Below are 16,356 nucleotides of genomic sequence, written 5' to 3'. Positions count from 1 at the left end.
AGGGGCCTAGGAGACAAACTCCCCCCTGCCAGCCTTGAGTTCGCCAACCCTGACCAACTGAGAAACTTGTTGTGCATCATCTAAGACATTAGAGATTTCCACACCAATGGGAACTCAGAATGTTGCAACATCTTTGGGGGTAAACCAACTGACTTGCAGCTCTGTATTTTTGTTATATGATATATGCTAGTTTTCTGTAAACACTTTCTTTCTGGCATGACACCAAATTTCCTTATCAAATTGAACGGGATCCCACATTTTAGGGTAAATTCAAGGGTGTTTGCTCGCAAGATAACAGCCAAATCCTTATTCTCTAGGAATCCTTTAGCTCCCATCTGGCCTTGAGGAAGTGGGTGGCACTGTGGGTTAAACCACAGAGCCTAGGACTTGCAGATCAGAAGGTCGGCGGTTCGAATCCCCGCAACGGGGTGAGCTCCCGTTGCTCGGTCCCTGCTCCTGCTAACCTAGCACTTTGAAAGCACGTCAAAAGTGCAAGTAGATAAATAGGTACCGCTCCAGCGGGAAGGTAAACGGCGTTTCCGTGCGCTGCTCTGGTTCGCCAGAAGCGGCTTAGTCATGCTGGTCACATGACCCAGAAGCTGTACGCCAGCTCCCTCAGCCAGTAAAGCGAGATGAGCACTGCAACCCCAGTCGGCCACGACTGGACCTAATAGTCAGGGGTCCCTTTACCTTTACCTAGCCTTGAGAATCCTTTTTGGTGGGGGGGGGGGGTGCGCTCCAGATCAAAACTACAAGTCTGTCAGCATATTCTCTTCTACAAAAAGTTTTCTATCTCTCTTTCTTAGTCACACATTCATAAAAGCAACCCTTTTTTCAGGGACACAGTGGTTGGCACTGAACCATTCCAGAAGGGAATGGTTAGCTTTAAATTAGAAACTCCAGTTTTTTTTAATTCGTATATTCCACTTCTTGAGCTTCTCAATTTCCCCCCTCACTTTTCAGTTTTTAAGTCTGAAGTATGAGAGATCTGCTACTGGGATGATGTGGGGCAGATGGGCAGATCACTGTTCTCTCCCAGATCAAAGAAAACTTGCTCCAGAGACATACTCACATCCCTGGCTGAAAAAGCAAACTTCTCAACAACTGTTGCCACCAGATCCAGTTGTATACAGATAGCAGACCGTGCAGGAGAACTTGAGATAACAGAACAGGAGTAGTTTTCAACACCTTCCAGTTTCTTCCCTAATTGCCATTTGTCTTGAGTGCCCAGAGGAAATCATGAGAAGAAAGGCTTTGGAAGGAGCAAAAACAAAACACAAAAAGCAATGAAGTGCCATTTTGCATTTTATGGTTGCCTGCTGGATTGCCATGTGCAAACAAACATATATTTATAGGCTTGGCTTGTCATGTTAACACAAAGGCAAAAGCAGGCCATGAAGAACATAAAGAAGATGAGCCCAAGAGACTCTTCCCATTAAACTGATGCAGTCAGTGTGTATGTAAGCTGCAGCCCTATTGGTTCTACTTCAACTCTTATATACCCCGTGCTGGTTTTATATATATATATATATAATTTGATGATAATTCCTAGATGCCAAGATCCAAGTTTGAGGCAGGAACCCCAGCAGAGATTTAAAATCAAAAAATATTCAGCAAATCAAAGCACTGAAATATAGGCTGTTAAATCTTTAAAATATGCCCTTGTGAGTTACAAAATGTCCCTCTTCCATTGGTTCACTTACAAACTCTCCAAAGGTCTGGTTCATGTGTGCTTCCATACACCAGTCAGAAAAGTGGCACAGGCAGTAAAACTTGACTTAGTTCGAAAACATTGAAAGTTTCTAAATTATTGGTGTAGGAACTCAAGGGATGTTTGTGAGAGCTATGTGGTCTGAGCTGGAGCAACCAGGTCAGTCCTCTTCACATGCTGAGCTTCTTGGGTTAACTAAGGGAACGGAGATCTGATTACCTAGTCCCTCTCAAGGTGAGCGGAAGGGGACACAGCTAAGCCTGGCAGGACAGATTACTCTATGGTATTAATCCCTTCATGTTAATGAGACTTAAGCATGTTGGTTGCATGAGACTGGTTATCCCACACTCAAAAGGTTGCTGTGTCCTGCAGGAGAGGATCTCCTTAAAGTCTCTAAAATATCAGAAGTGCTTTCACTGCAACCTGGAACAGGGCCTTAGGTGTGGTTGCCCTTGTTATGTGGAAAGGCATCCTTGCTGAGATACAATGGGCATCTGCTATCTGTATTTTCCTGAAACAATTGAAGACTTTCTTTCTTTCTTTCTTTCTTTCTTTCTTTCTTTCTTTCTTTCTTTCTTTCTTTCTTTCTTTCTCTCTCTCTCTCTCTCTCTCTCTCTCTCTCTAGGTTTCCCTCTATTGTCAGCTGTTTTTATTGTCCAGCCTTTAGGGTTAGTATCCAGCTAAGTTCTACTCCAGAGACCCATTGAAAACACTAGCTTTAAATTAGACATGCCCATTAAGTTTAAGGGGGCTACTCTGAGCAGGAGTAACATTGGTAGCCACCCATGGAAATCCTTTCTGAATGTTCCTATTTCCCACACTCCTCTTTGGGAAGGCTGGCAGTGTTTTGGCCCCTGAGGATGTGATAATGCATTAAGAATAAACGGGGGGGGGGGGGGGGAGAATAAAGCAACCATCACAGGGAAATCCTTCAAATCATACCCTGCCCAAATGAAACCTTCCTCTCATCTCTGTCATCACATTTCCCTATTTGAAACCTTTTATTGTTTCAGATTTTAATTCTCTTTTGGCAGATTGCCTCTTTTGGGGCAGCGACATTATCCGGTCAAGCACTTTCCAGTTGACGGGTTCTTCCAAACTGTGTCAGATTGTTACCCCTCTACTCGGAATGAGATAAAATCTGTAAGCAAGAGGCAGTTAAAAGAGTAATTATCAAAAGACTTGGGCTATGAAAGGACGTGTAATTTCTGCTGTCATTGATAGTCGACACTCCAAAAAAAAGTGATAAATTTGTCTGTGGCAGGAAATAAAATGACAGAGCGCTTCTGTAATGCAAATCAGCACTTCCTTGAAGGTTTTTGCTTTGAAAAGGGTATTTCCCCTGTGAGAGTTATTTCATTTACTCTCTTCTTCTTCTTAACCCCCAACCCTATCTGTTTCTTCTTCTTCCTTTGCTCAGAGCGTCACAGGGACTAAATGATGCCCACTATGATGCCCACTTGCAGCAGTTAGCAACAGTTCCGTGGGGATCGCACTTCCTTCCTCCCAAGAGAACTGTTTAGAAAGAAGACGCGTTAAGAATGCCAGCTTTTGGTTACAAAAGAACTGTTCTCTCCCAGTGGGGCAAGAATCTAGAACAGGCTTCCTCAACCTCGGCCCTCCAAATGCTTTGAGACTACAATTCCCATCATCCCTGACCACTGGTCCTACTAGCTAGGGATGATGGAAGTTATAGGCCAAAAACATCTGGAGGGCCGAGGTTGAGGAAGCCTGATCTAGAACCAGAGTTTGCAGAGTGAGGATGCGGGAACCTGGTACCAATTTCCATCAGCCCCAGCCAGTGTGACCAGTGGTGGACTTTGGGTTCTCAAAATTCAGCCATGTCCTCTGTGATACTAAAATGGGGGGGGCACCTCTTGCACTCCATTCTACAGAATTGTTTTGGTGTTCCCTGCAGCATGGCTGAGAATGTACCCGTTGTGTGCTGCCCTCAAACCACCCCTGCCCCTGGTTAGGGATGGTGGGAGTTGAAGTCCAACAACATCTGGAGGGCCACAAGGTTCCCCATCCAGTGGTGACTGGTGCCCAGGGCCATCTTTAGCATATGTGCCGCTGGAGTGCAAAGACCCACCCAGCGCCCCCAAATTTAGTGCTGCCCATGTTTACACCCAAGATATACTTCTCCATAGGGATTAAACCACAGAGCCTAGGACTTGCTGCCCATGTTTACACCCAAGATATACTTCTCCATAGGGATTAAACCACAGAGCCTAGGACTTGCTGATCAGAAGGTCGGTGGTTTGAATCCCCGCGATGGGGTGAGCTCCCGTTGCTCGGTCCCTGCTCCTGCCAACCTAGCAGTTCAAAAGCATGTCAAAGTGCAAGTAGATAAATAGGTACCACTCCAGCGGGAAGGTAAACAGCATTTCCATACGCTGCTCTGGTTCGCCAGAAGCGGCTTAGTCATGCTGGCCACATGACCCAGAAGCTGTACGCTGGCTCCCTCAGCCAATAAAGCGAGATGAGTGCCGCAACTCCAGAGTCGGCCACGACTGGACCTAATGGTCAGGGGTCCCTTTACCTTTATACTTCTCCATGGTTGCAGGCAAGGCCATGGTGGCGGAGGCGGTGTCCTGCTCTTCCAAGTCTCACTGCTGTCGCCCCTCAAGAACCAGGCACCCGAGCTCTGCAAAGGAGTGCAGCTTCACATCCAGGTGCTTTTAAAAGCTCCCCAGGAGGAGGAAGGAGAAGAGCAATGCCTCTCCATGCAGGGCAGGACTCTGGGGAGGAGAAAGTGGCCAGGGTGGAGGCAGCAGTGGCCGGTTTTGAATGTCAGCTTAATCAAAATTATTTATTATTTAATAACAGGTAGAGATAGTTAAGAGCTTAGGTGGCTTCAGTGGCGGGCACCTGGCTCCCCCCGGAATTCAGTACCTGGGTGCCTTGCAGCCCTTGCACCCCTGGGTAAAGACGGCCCTGCTGGTGCCCACTGGAACTGGTAGGGAGGGATGCAGGTGTAGTTGGAGCCATGCCAGACAAGGCCAACTAATTCTAGGTTTGTCCCCATCCTCCTCCTGGCTGAGTCCTACAAGGGCAACACTGAGTCTAAGGAGGAGGAAGCTGCCAGCCAGTGCCATTCCCTGGGCTGCATGTACAAAGGCCAGGCTGGCAGGTAGCCTGGGACAGTGCCTGGGATGAGTGAGAAACAGATACAGAAATAGGAGAAAAGCAGCTCTCCTCAACCTGGTGCTCTCTAGATGTCAACAGAGTACCATGCCCACTCTTCCCAGGCAACATGGCTAACGGTTCAGCAGCTTCTGAAGGGCCTTGGTTTCCTCATCCTTGGGGTAGTGGAAAACAGTTGATTGTGAGCAGGGTATGGAAGAACCGTGATTTTATGGGCTTTTCATCCCCCCATACTGACAATTTGACCGTGCGGGAGCATCAAAATACTTGTTGTTGTTGTTGTTTAGTCGTTTAGTCGTGTCCGACTCTTTGTGACCCCATGGACCAGAGCACGCTAGGCACCCCAGTCTTCCACTGCCTCTCGCAGTTTGGTCAGACTCATGCTGGTAGCTTCGAGAACACTGTCTGACCATTTCGTCCTCGGTTGTCCCCTTCTCCTTGTGCCCTGAATCTTTCCCAACATCAGGGTCTTTTCCAGGGAGTCTTCTCTTCTCATGAGGTGGCCAAAGTATTGGAGCCTCAGCTTCAGGATCTGTCCTTCCAGTGAGCACTCAGGGCTGATTTCCTTCAGAATGGATACGTTTGATCTTCTTGTACTCCATGGGACTCTCAAGAGTCTCCTCCAGCATCATAATTCAAAAGCATCAATTCTTCAGCGATCAGCCTTCTTTATGGTCCAGCTCTCACTTCCATACATCACTAATCAAAATACTTACTGACTGGTAATGTTGGAGGATCAATAAAACAGAGCGGGACTTCTGAAGCTGTGCTCCCAGGACTACCTCAACCAGTGGACAGTGGTAGTCCCTGATGAAGCGATGGAAATGACAGAGGGAAAAACAAACCACTGGATGGGTCTGTGAAGTTTCCAGGCTGATGAGGCAATCCCCCCCCCCCCCAGTATGCAACCTGAAAAACTGCTTGCCTCTTCAGCCATGCAGCTGTTGTTTGAGAAAGTATGTGCCTAGGGATAAGGCTAGAGTTGCACACAGCTCCTGCTAGAAAACAGCACTCTTTGCTGTGCAAATGTATTGTTATTAATTTTTATGTTTCTATCCCATCTTGTCTCCAGGGAGTTCAAGGCAGAATACATGCCCCTCCACTCCCTGGACCTAAAACAATGCCGTAAGGTAGTTTAGATTTAGAGTGACCCTAGAACAGAGTTTTCCAAACTTTTCACGATGGTGACAAACTTTTTAGACATGCATCGTTTCGCAGCACAGTAATTCAGTTTCACTAGCAAACCAGAGGTTTAAACCAACCCCTTTCCGGCCCCGGGAAGAACATGGGGGAGCATTTGCACAACACACTGACACACTGCAGCCAACACACTAATGTGTCATGACACACGGTTTGGAAAGCTCTGCTCTAGAAGGTTATCAGGTGAACTTCAGGCCTTTGCACTCTAACCGCTGCACAATACTGCCTTCCCAAGATCACAACAAAGATTTGGGCGTTCTCTATGGTGCTTTGCCCAATTTGCCTAGCATTGCACACACAGAGACACATGCATGGCTTGTACATAGTGCTCAAATGACAAGGGAAGTGGGTGGGAGCTCTCAGTGGAACTCTGCAAGCCCCAGTCTCCCTCCAGTTTTAGCCAAACCAGACACATGCTGAGAGCCTTCTGAAAAGTGTTAGCTAGCATAAAATGTAAGGGGGCCAGGGATTTGCTCCTGTGCATCCCCTGTATATTGAGCATGGCTCCTACACACTGCTAGGGAAGGACACCAATTGGCAAATAACCCAGAGCCTCTTCCTTTCTTATCTCTGGCATTCCACCTTAGCAATGGCTTCACTAACTGCTTTTCCTTTTTTTAATCTGAGAGAGAGAGGGGGGGGGGAGGGAGAGATTGGCTCTCCCTCCATCTTCAAACTGGAACTAAAAATACCTGCTTGACCCTTTTAAGTAAGGATTGCATATGTGGTTAGCACAAGTCCCGCTGCCCCCTGCTGAGATCAAAGGCTGGGCCCAACTTAACTTGGAACATTGAGCAGCTGTCACTGCCTCCCTTGTTAAGGGCAAAGTTTCCTCTTCTCTGAAGGGCGTGGCACTGGCTTATTTGATGTTCTGCCTCTTTGGAATAATATGGCCACTGGTCTAATAGCTCTTGATTTTTTTTAAAAAAGAAGCAAAACGAAACGAGCAATGCAGGATAGAGCCATTTGGCCACTGTGCAGGTTATTGCCATAGAAGGAAAGAAAGACCACGTCAAATATTGCACATCCAGGCAGAGAACCCCGCAGAGATTATTTCGGATGAGTTGCTGCAAATCCTGCATGAAGTGTCAAGCTCTTTTAAGTGAAAAGACACTTTAAAAAACAAATAGACGCAAAGCTTTTAAACTCTGGAGGGTGAGAGGATGTGTTCAACATCTTCAAGGCCCGTGAAGTGTGGGATGATAAGATTTAGGCTGCATACACAGATATGTACACACAACATATTTTTTCTAGAATTGAGCTCTGAGTGCTTCCCCCTGCCTGCCTTCATAGTCCACACACAATTTACATCTCCTGCCTGCATGTGAACATCCTTTCAACTTTGTTGGGACAACCCTGCTGTTTATATATTTTGCCAAATAAGGGCCAAGGACGGGAAACAGACACACCCACACCCGATTTGGAATCACAATGGGAATTCTGGCATGAGACCACACAGTTTCTTCCCAGAAGGCCATGGGGAGTTAGCTTGTTTTGGTTCAAGCCTTGCAAGCTCTGCTCCACCCACACTGCTGCTCCCTGAGGCACATCACATGAGGGGCTCAAAAAATCAAAGCTAACTGAGGATCCGCTCCAGAGAGTTTTTAATTCTCAACGAAGCCTCTCTTCAGATGGACAAGAAGCTGTTCTCAGATACTGACTGCAGAGGGAAAGAGAAGGGGAGGAAGCATCAGTTAGAGCTGCGGTGGGGAACCTTTTTCATTCTGAGGTCCACCTACCCTGCTGGACAACTTTTCAGGGGCCACACGCCCATGGTGGGCAGGGACTGAGGCAAACGTGGGCAGAGCAAGAAATCAAATGCAAGCTTTGCACAGAGGGCTTGATAAATGCAAGAAAATAGCAAAGGAGCTGGATTGTGTGTGCCCCTGGATGTATCCCGTCCACAACAAAGTTTGGCCATAGCAAGCCAAGGGAAGAACAGTTGCTTAGAGGTGCGGCACATGTTTAGCACGCAAAAGATTAATTTGTGGAGGAAAGGCTATCAAGGCCTTTGTTGTTTAGTCGTGTCCGACTCTTTGTGACCCCCTGGACCAGAGCACGCCAGGCACTCCTGTCTTCCACTGCCTCCCGCAGTTTGTTCAAACTCATGCTGGTAGCTTTGAGAACACTGTCCAACCATCTCATCCTCTGTCATCCCCTTCTCCTTGTGCCCTCCATCTTTCCCAACATCAGGGTCTTTTCCAGGGAGTCTTCTCTTCTCATGAGGTGGCCAAAGTATTGGAGCCTCAGCTTCAGGATCTGTCCTTCCAGTGAGCACCCAGGGCTGATTTCCTTCAGAATGGATAGATTTGATCTTCTTGCAGTTCATGGGACTCTCAAGAGTCTCCTCCAGCACCATAATTCAAAAGCATCAATTCTTCAGCGATCAGCCTTCTTTAGGGTCCAGATCTCACTTCCATACATCACTACCGGGAAAACCATAGCTTTAACTATACGGACCTTTGTTGGCAAGGTGATGTCTCTGCTTTTTAAGATGCTGTCATCGCTTTTCTCCCAAGAAGCAGGCATCTTTTAATTTCGTGACTGCTGTCACCATCTGCAGTGATCATGGAGCCCAAGAAAGTAAAATCTCTCACTGCCTCCATTTCTTCCCCTTCTATTTGCCAGGAGGTGTTGGGCCCAGTGGCCATGATCTTAGTTTCTTGATGTTGAGCTTCAGACCATATTTTGCGCTCTCCTCTTTCATCCTCATTAAAAGGTTATTTAATTCCTCCTCACTTTCTGCTATCAAGGGCTAACAACCACAATAGCCACTGTCTGAGGCAGTATACCTCTGAATGCTGGTCGCTGGGAATTTCAAGTGATGAGAGCACTGTTTCATTCAGGTCCGGCTTACAGGCTTCCCATGAGCATCGCTTCAGACACTGTGAGAATAGGATACTGGACGAGGTGGTCTGATCCGGCAGATTATTTCTTACGTTCATACCAGTGTTGGCTGTTACCCAATGGTCTTGGTGGGCTGGAATGCAGGGAGCCCAACTGCAGGTGGAGTCAGTGCCAATGACACCTCATTCTCTATTGATTGCAAAGAACTGGAAGGGGGAGAAAATCCCATCATTATTAGAATGGCAAAACAAACTCTGTGAATTTGTAGAAATGGCAAAATTGACAGCAATTATTAGAGGTCACTCAAACAGGGAATAATCAAAGAGTGGGATGGAGTGAAGGAATACATGAAAACATTTTGTCCCGGAATTGAAATATTAATAGATAATGCGTAAAACGTGCAGGGGTAAGCAAGAAAATAACAATAGAAACAATTGAATAATTATTAAATTATAACAACGCAACAAGATGGAAGAAATAAAATATTGAGATCACACATGGGTGAAGGGGAGTGGGGGGCATGTGGGAATCTATAATATTATTTATAATATAAATTTCTTAACTGTGATGTATTTACATACAGCAAAGGGAAGCCTAGAGTAATCATGTATGTTTTAATTTAGGTAATCTGTGTAATAGGCTTATGTTAGAAAACAAATATGGATTTTGAATTTGATGCTTGTATTTTGTTACTTTTTGGTTTTGAAATCAAATCAAATTGAATCAAATAAATAAATAAGACACCTCATTCTCTCTTTGTCCCCATCCCCCTTCCTCAAAGGCAGCACTGAGACTAAGGAGGAAGATGCTGGCAGGTTGTGGCACCACCCCTTGGGTTGGCCATAAGTAGGAAGGCAGGAAGGGCAAGGCTAGCTGGGAGGGACTGCACTTGGTGGGACAGTGCTCCAGTCACCCTCAGGGAGCAACCTTCACTGTTTCTAATTTCCCATATTCATGGACCAGCATCTCTAGGTAAGGCTGAAATAGGTCACTTTCTAGAACAGGGGTCTGCAACCCGCGGCTCCGGAGCCGCATGTGGCTCTTTTACACCTTTGCCGCGGCTCCGGGGCGGATACTAGCGAGGGGAGGAGGCACATTGTGCGCCCCGACACTCCCCACTGTGGCGGGCGCTGTACTGGCTGTGACGTTGCATGGGGGCAGTGCGTGCGTTAGTCACGCACCGCACCGACGTCACCTTCCCGCTCGCCTGCCCGCCCGCCCACTACATTGTAAGGGGCATGTACGCTGGTCACTGTTTTGAAGGGGAGTGAAGAACACACACACACAAAAAGGTAACTTGTTAATGTAACGTTTATTTCTATGAGGAGGAGTAATTCTGAGGGGTCAAACAAAGAAATAATAAAAAAGTGACAAAAAGGTTATTTTTATAATGACGAGTTTTGCGGCTCCCAGTTTTTTTTTTCTTTGGAAATGGGTCCAAGTGGCTCTTTTTGTCTTAAAGGTTGCAGACCCCTGTTCTAGAACTACCGCCAGCTAGTATGAAGAACACAGGTAGGGGACTTGTGGTCCTCTAGATACTGGATCACAGTTCCCATTGTCCTTGACCAGGCATCCCCAAACTCAGCCCTCCAGATGTTTTTGGAATACAACTCCCATGATCCCTAGCAAACAAGACCAGTGGTCAGGGATGATGGGAATTGTAGTCCCAAAACATCTGGAGGGCCGAGTTTGCTTATGCTTGTGCTTGACCATTGTTTATGCAGGCTGGGGCTCCTGAGAGTTGGAGTCCATCCACATCTGGAGGGCAGCTGGTTCCCTAACACTGTTGTAGGCAACCCTGAGCCAGACGGACTGGTTCATTATAAGGCAGATTGCTATTGTGATAGGAATTTTGAGGTCTTAGGTATATGTTAAATGTTCATAAGTGTACCAACCAAGCAAGTACATAGATCAGCATATGAAGACCAACCTGAAACCATTTTGATTCCCCTGAGCAAATGATTTCTCTGCAAGGTCAAAGTGGGAAACCTCCCCATTGTCTCTTTCCTCACAAATCCTGTCTTAAGGGTATGTCTTACCCTTAAGACAGCAGCAGCAGCAGGCACGATGAGATGCAAACTCCGTTCGAAAGGCAGTTACTAATTTAGAGCAGGATAGAATTCACCTTTTCTCTTCTAATTCCAGCTCTCATTGAATCTAAGTGCAAAGATTCTGGGATCTTTGGGGGCATTATTTCTCTGCCCCTCTTCTTTGTGCATAAGATGGGTTTTGTGATCATACATCACAGTCTGGATTTTGAAGCTCCCATATTCAAAGTTAGCAAGGAGAAAAAGCAGGGTCCTTCATCTTCCAAGCTCCGCACCAGTAGCTTTGCTCCTGATATATATATATATTTTTTCTCCCAAAGCCCCCCACCTTTCCTGAAAACTCTCTTTTTCCAGTCAAGAGTAAAGGCATCTTACTCCTTAACTTTTAATAAATAATGTACATGGGCTGCCTGCCACTCAGGAGTGAGAGAGAAGCAACGGAATCAAAGCCTAACTCTTTTCTCCATCAAAGCCTCCGGAAGAACAGAAGTACTTTGTACAAGTTTAGTGGCTTTGATTGGCATTCAGCGCTGCTTAGTTTCAAATAGACCGGTTTCGACAAATGTCTTGCATTGGCTTGTACGTCAAGCTGAACCTCAGTTTGTTACGTTGATTTGAGTCAATGTCATATTTGCATGCCGCTCCTCTGCTAGCAGCAAAGTTGAGCTCAAAGCAGCTCACAACAATTACAAAGCGTTAGAAAATTACATATAAATAACATTTCCATCAATATGATCACATTTTTTTTTGGGGGGGGGGGAAACACCCTGCAGTAGCTCATCAGAAATGGCTGCTAATTGGCATCCCAGTTCCAGCTGACATTCTGTACTTTTCCGTGTATAAGACTATGTGTTTTCATTAAAAATCCTGCTAAAAAGTGTGGGTGTTATACATGGGTAGTGCATAGGGTGGACATTTGATTGGTTGCTGCAACGATAGTCAGCGGCTATTGTGCATGTTATTGGTTGCTGCGTCAATGGGTGATGTTGATTGGCTGCCGCTCCTGGAGCTGGGCAGGCGATTGGCAGATTTTGCAAAGAAAGCTCAACAACTCTGGGCAATCCTCCGCGAAAAAAACAAGCTCAACAACTCTGTGCCATCTCCCCCATTTTCTTAAATGTGATCCCCAAAAGTAGGGAGCATCTTGGTGCTGTGGTGTAAACCACTGAGCCTTGGGCTTGCCAGTCAGAAGGTCAGCAGTTCGAATCCCCGTGACGGGGTGAGCTCCTGTTGCTCTGTCCCAGCTCCTGCCAACCTAGCAGTTCGAAAGCACATCAAAGTGCAAGTAGATAAACATTACAAACATTAACAAGTTAATGGTTTCTCAGATAATATTCCTGTCAGTATCTTAACTTTAGTTTCTTTACTGGCGGGTGATGCTGTGGGTTAAACCACAGAGCCTAGGACTTGCTGATCAGAAGGTCAGTGGTTTGATTCCCCGCGACAGGGTGAGCTCCCGTTGTTTGGTCCCAGCTCCTGCCAACCTAGCAGTTCGAAAGCACGTCAAAGTTCCAGTAGATAAATAGGTACCGCTCTAGCGGGAAGGTAAACAGCGTTTCTGTGTGCTGCTCTGGTTCGCCAGAAGCGGCTTAGTCATGCTGGCCACATGACCCAGAAGCTGTCTGCAGACAAATGCCAGCTCCCTCAGCCAGTAAAGCGAGATGAGCACCGCAACCCCAGAGTCGTCTGTGACTGGAATTAACTGTCAGGGGTTCTTTACTTTTACCTTTCTACATGGGGGCATCTTATGGATGGGAAAGTATGGTAATCCCTCTTGGAAAAGAGACAAGGTTCTTCTTGACTTTGGTTTGTCTCTCACCAGGATACGCAAACACACATGGAAGGGCCAGTGCCCTTAACTATACCCAAATAGGTTGAATTGCTGTATTTGATGTCCACTCTATGGATAACCCTTGCTGTGACAATAATAATAATAATAATAATAATAATAATAATAATAATAATAATATATTTATACCCCACCCATCTGGATGGGTTTCCCCAGCCACACTGGGTGGCTTCCAACAAAATATTAAAAATACAATCAAATCAAATCAAATTTTATTAAACGGTCACAGACCAGATTAACTCGTACAGCTACTCAGCGAAGCATAACACCGGAAAAAAGCAAAGGACAAAGGACAATTTCAATACAGATTAGGCCATAACAGCAATTTAAAATTAGACAGCATGAATAAAATTAAGTATTTGCCTTCACCTGCATATTGACATTGGAAAGCTCTTGTTTCCTACGCCTAATAGCGGCTACACAGAATTTGGCAACGTTGATCGTAATTTCAGGAACCTTATCTTCTACCAAGGCTCTCATACGTTGGAGTTCTAAAAGTACAAGAAAATATCCAACATTAAAAATACAATAAAACATCCAACATTTAAAACTTCCCTATAGAGAGAGGGTTTCTAGAGTCTTTGACTTATGCACTTCTTGCCTGTAATGTCCATGAAGATGACAATTTGGTGACTCCCATTCTCTCAACATTCCCAACATTCCGAATGGCATCTACGCTACCTTTTGGCCGAAGAAATTATTAACCCAAACTGTTCTGGGGGGTGTGTGTTTGTGTGTGTGTGTGTGTGTGTGTGTGTGTGTGTGTGTGTGTTTGTGTGTGTACAGCTTTGGTTGTGCTGTAGCCCCTGAAGAAAGAAAATAATGCAATATCATTGGGAAAGAATCACAGCAGAAATAGCTCACCACTATCATCGTGTCACAAACATGTCAAAGAAAACACTCAGGAAAAAGCGCTGTTCTGGAAGAGGCCAGAGACTTGCTTGATGGAGGTTGTGACATCTCCCTCTTCCTCTGTAATGCCCAGAGGAAGAAGAAATTCATTCCTATTAACACTCTGAATCTCAAAGTCAGAGTGGAAGCGGAGGCAAAGCGGTGTTCATATGAAAAGTGGGGGCGTGGGGTTGGGCAGGGGTCCTTCTGCCTTTCATGTATGTTTATTTCAATAATAATAATAATAATAATAATAATAATAATAATAATAATAATTTATTATTTATACCCTGCCCATCTGGCTGGGTTTCCCCAGCCACTCTGGGCGACTTCCCTAAACAGGGCTGCCTTCAGATGTCTTCTAAAAGTCAGATAGTTGTTTATTTCCTGGACTGATGGGAGGGCATTCCACAGGGCGGGTGCCACTACCGAGAAGGCCCTCTGCTTGGTTCCCTGTAACCTCACTTCTCGCAATGAGGGAAGCGCCAGAAGGCCCTCGGAGCTGGACCTCAGTGTCCAGGCTGAATGATGGGGGTGGAGACGCTCCTTCAGGTATACTGGACTGAGGCCGTTTAGGGCGTCAAAGGTCAACACCAACACTTTCATTTATGCCCGGAAACATTATCCTGTGCTAACCAAGTGGCTGGCTCCTGGGACCTATTAAACTTACAAGTTGTACCGTGGGCATCACATTCCAAGAATAAGTAACAGACATTTTCTCTGACAAGCAGTTACATTTCACCAGGGTTTGTTTGCTTTGTAAATTGAACCTGAAGAAGGGTGTTTTGTGTGTGTGTGTGTTGGGGGGTGGAGTGTGGAATTACCACTTTGCTCTTGAGAGTGGTTAATTTGCTTGCATCACACATCGGAAGCCTGAAAACATTTGTTCTGATTAGTGAGCACAAGCTTTGCGTCCTTCTGTTGTTTCTTCTGTTATTATTGCATTGACGTACAAGATGCTGCTCTCAGGTTATTGGGTTTAAAAAGAAAAAAACACCCAAGAGGTGGTGTTGACAGTTAGCTCAGCTATTGGAGATTAAAAGGGGAGTAGAGAAACTCAAGGGGAAGAGGTCCTATAATAGCCCTTTCCTTTGATTGATTGATTGATTGATTGATTGATTGATTGGATTGATTCAAAGCATTTGGACTCTGCTTTTCAGGAGAAAAGCTCTCAGAGTGCTTTCCAAGTCAACAAAAACAACACAGTCCCTCTCCTCAGGCTTACAATGGAAAAAGATGCATCATAAAAGGAAAAAGGGATGCGGAAGGTAGAAGAAGAAAGCAAATTCAGCCACCAAATCCTAAGCGTTACAAAGTTGTTATAATGGCCAGCTTGTATGGGAATGTTTAATGTTTTAATGTTAAATGTTATCTTATCTTTTTATATACGTTGGAAACTGCCCAGAGTGGCTGGGACAAACCAGTCAGATGGGTGGGGTATAAATAGTATTATTAGTATTAGTATTAGTAGTACTTTTTTCTAAACAAAAAATTTTATGGGTACAGTATTCTCATTTTGACGCAAGAAAATCACCATTTTATAGTTCAAATTGGGAAAAACAAATACAGTAAATGGACAAAAGTACAAAGATTCACAAAATGTTTAGGGGTATGCGTACCCCTGCGTCCCCTCAGAAAAAAGCACTGATTATTAGTATTAGTATTAAATATGACGTCCCTATTTTCATTTGAGAAATGTTGCAGGGTATTCTCTTTGAGCTGCCCTTAACAAACGAATCGTCATCTCTAAGACTTATTCTGTTCCACTATCTTTTAGATATCCAAACAGCATAACTATAGGATCTCCAGGAGGATCGTGACTTAAAAAGTCCCCTCTTTCATCTATGCAGCCTTACAAGATCTGTGCATGATAAAAGACAACTGCATATAAATGGAACATTTTAAGAGCTTCGGAAATGGTTTTTCTTTTCTGAAGCAGGCCTTCCAGAGTGTGCTTTCTCTGAGAATTCTCCCCCCATTTAGTGCACAGTCCAATGAAAACCAGGCTCTGGGCCTTTTTAAAGGAAAGGCTTTTGATTTAGTTAAGTTTTACGAGTGTCAGCTAAGAAGCGACGTGCTTCCATGGCAGTCAATCCCTTTTTATACTCTGCAACGTCAGGAAGCTGTCAAGGAAAGAGGTAGTTCTGCAGCCTGACTTACGACTCACATATAATGGAGATTTTACTCTTGGACCATGAAAGCCTTCAAAATGAGTGTAGATCCACTTTTCCGGGTTCATTGCCTGGCAGATTCTTCTTCACTGAGCACTTGCCAAATCAGAAACATGGGGTGCAAAAGCATTGTGATAAAAATATTGAGGTCTTATATATATAAAATAAATGATCATAAATGTACCAACCAAGCACGTACATAGATATGTGGACCACATGTCTGGAGCAGCACAGGAAGACTGCCCTGAAACCATTTGGACTCCCAAAATGACCAAATGCTTGCCCTGCAAGGAGGGAGGGGGTGAGGGAACTTTCCCATTGTCTCAGGAATTGGGTAATCACCATCTCAAAGGAATGGCCAAACTACCAGGAAAGGCAATCAAATAAGGCAATATCAGACAACCTGGCAGACAGGAAAAACAACAACATTCAAATTTCTGTTGTAGACCGCCTTTTCTGTGGTGTAGGTATGATGTTTGTGGGTGTGTGTCT

At 45.2% G+C, this 16,356-nt stretch overlaps 1 long non-coding RNA gene across 1 annotated transcript; it reads right to left on the bottom strand.

Moving 5' to 3' along the window:
• Positions 1-899: 899 nt before the first annotated feature.
• On the bottom strand, positions 900-15,977 carry LOC310834325. The gene is made up of 3 exons (XR_014559189.1): positions 15,861-15,977; positions 4,254-4,452; positions 900-1,252 (listed from the first exon to the last, which is right to left on the bottom strand). It is a non-coding gene; the product is annotated as an uncharacterized lncRNA (long non-coding RNA).
• Positions 15,978-16,356: the final 379 nt, after the last annotated feature.

Source organism: Podarcis gaigeae, assembly GCF_964106915.1.
Source record: "Podarcis gaigeae genome assembly, chromosome: 16".
NCBI lineage: Eukaryota > Metazoa > Chordata > Lepidosauria > Squamata > Lacertidae > Podarcis > Podarcis gaigeae.
The sequence above is the reverse complement of the archived record's forward strand: the minus strand, read 5'-3'. Positions and strand labels throughout refer to the sequence as shown.